The sequence below is a fragment of the Ricinus communis genome, chromosome 2 (genome assembly GCF_019578655.1).
Source record: "Ricinus communis isolate WT05 ecotype wild-type chromosome 2, ASM1957865v1, whole genome shotgun sequence".
Classification (NCBI taxonomy): domain Eukaryota; kingdom Viridiplantae; phylum Streptophyta; class Magnoliopsida; order Malpighiales; family Euphorbiaceae; genus Ricinus; species Ricinus communis.
The window spans coordinates 18,142,875-18,145,264 of record NC_063257.1 but is presented as its reverse complement, the minus strand read 5'-3'; the positions used below and the strand labels follow the sequence as shown (position 1 = coordinate 18,145,264).

Sequence of the window (2,390 nt, the reverse complement as noted above, 5' to 3'; positions counted from 1 at the left end):
TTTACCTTCTGCACCCCAAACCTGTCAAGAAATTTTTTTTTTGTAATTTGACACAAGGTACTAGAGATATCTGAATTTGAATAGGGATCAGTTGACAAGCTCAGCTTACAAGCCAATAAAACAGCGAGTTGCTCCAACACTTGCTCATTGAACAACTCCTCCTCATCCTCAGCTAATGCTACCTGCAAAGGGTCAGAACATAAAATTTCTTGCAAATAGGACTCAACCACATCATCAATCACATCAATAGAATATACAGTATTATCATAGTCCAGTGACTGTCTCATGGAAGTGGCTAGGTCAAAGGTAATGGTCTCTTCATCAACTCTAAGCTTAAGCTTTCCATCGCTTACATCGATAACAACCCTCGATGTAGCTAGGAAAGGCCTACCCAGGATAAGAGGCACAGTACTCTCACCCTCCATATCCATCACCACAAAATCCATTGGAAAGATAAATTTATCTACCTTTACAAGTACATCTTCAACAATACCTCTAGGAATTTTAACAATCCTACCTGCCAACTGAACACTCATCCTAGTAGGCTTGGGCTCATGCAACCCTAATTTGGCAAATAAACTAGTGGGCATCAAGTTAATACTAGCTCCTAAATCAGCCAATGCACCACTAATTGATAAATCATCAATCATACAAGGGATAGTAAAACTCCCTGGATCTCGTCGTTTGAGTGGCAGTTTGTTCTGGAGAATAGCTGAACACTCCTCATTAAGCACTACCTGACCAAGATCCTCCAACTTCCTCTTGTTGCTCAAAATCTCCTTTAAAACTTGGCGATTTCTGACCGTGAAATTGCCTCAACAAAGGTAAGTTAATTTTCAACTGCTTAAATAAGTCAAGAAACTTACTATATTGCTTGTCCACCTTATCCTGCCTCGACCTCGTAGGATATGGAACCAGGGGCTGATGCTCCCACACAGGGCTCTTTTGCCTGTCTTCTTTCCTTCTCTCATTATCTACCACCTCAAGGTCTGGTCCTTCCTTAGCTAGCTCGTCCTGCATAATTATATTATCCTTATCAGCTAAAGGCGAAGAACCAGTCAATTTTTTACCTAATCGCAAGGTGATAGCCTTGCAATGCTCCCTCGGGTTTGACTCTGTAGTGCTGGGAAGCGATCCTGAAGGTCTTTCTGAAAGCATCTTAGAAATTTGGCCAATTTGAGTCTCCAAGTTCTGAATCAAGGCCTGCTGATTCCTAAGTGCACTATCAATCTGCTGGAATCTCGTATCCGTAGACGTCACAAACTTCATCATAAGCTCCTCTAAATTTGACTTCTTTTCTGATGGAGGAGCTTATGTAGGCCCAGCTGGTTGTTACTGTGGGTGTTGATGAAGTCTTTGAAAACCTGGCGGACCTTGGGCATTATTGTTCCTCCAACTAAAGTTGGGATGATTGTGCCATCCAGGGTTGTATGTATTGCTGTAAGGGTTATTCTGCTACCTTGGGGCATTCCCCATATAATCAACCTGCTCGACATCAGAAGACACAGCAAAATTAGATGGAAAAATAGTATAGGATGAAGCAAACATACCTCATGCAGTACAGTTTGCACTGTAATGCGGGCCACCACAAAACTCGCAGCCAATGTTCGCTGCATGAACCAGCATCTAGAGTTGGTCAATCTTCTTGGCTAGAAGCTCCACCTGAGCTGCCACGGCTGCTGTAGAGTCCACTTGGTTGACCACTCCCTGTCTTCCTGGTCGGCTCCTAGAGGATTGCCACTGATAGTTGTTCATGGCCATTTCCACTCCCGCTAAAACTGCTAAACTTAGAAATGACATATCTTCTTTTGTGCAGTTTGATGATGAAAGCATGTACGATGCATGGGAGAGGTTAAAAGATCTTTTGAGATGCTGCCCACATCACGGATTACCAGTGTGGATGCAGTTCGGACCTTCATACGGGTTGAACCTTCCAACAAGGCGATGGTGGATGCTGCAGCAGTGGGGGCGCTAAGCAAGATGGGCGAGCAGGCTCGAACTTGATAGAAATGGCCATGAACAACTATCGTTGGTAATCCTTTAGAGCCGACCAGAAGATGGTGGCGGAGCGAGCTTGCGGCGTGGCGGCGGCACCAATGACGCAAGCGGCACCAGGCAGCGGCTTCCGGATGCTTTTTTGTCCGTTTCCGGTGGCCTTATCGGCTGATTCTGGTGGCGATCGACTCCCCTTGGCGAGAGCTTTCTTTTGGCGGTAGCGGCGACGCCAATGGTGGCCGGAGACAGTAGTTCGCGGTGGAAAGAGAAAGTTGGGGCAGCCGGTGTTTTTGGGCTTTATCGGTGAGCTCCGGCGAGTTATGGATGATCGGAGGATGTATCCGGACTCTCCTCAACTCAAGCTTCGCAATGGCACCGGTTTCGTAGCGATCGGA

General features: G+C 45.9%; 1 non-coding gene across 1 annotated transcript; it reads right to left on the bottom strand.

Annotated features, from left to right (window-relative positions):
* Nucleotides 1-1,783: 1,783 nt before the first annotated feature.
* Nucleotides 1,784-1,890, bottom strand: LOC112536460. The gene has a single exon (XR_003080473.1). It is a non-coding gene; the product is annotated as a small nucleolar RNA R71 (small nucleolar RNA).
* Between the last annotated feature and the right edge of the window lie 500 nt (nucleotides 1,891-2,390).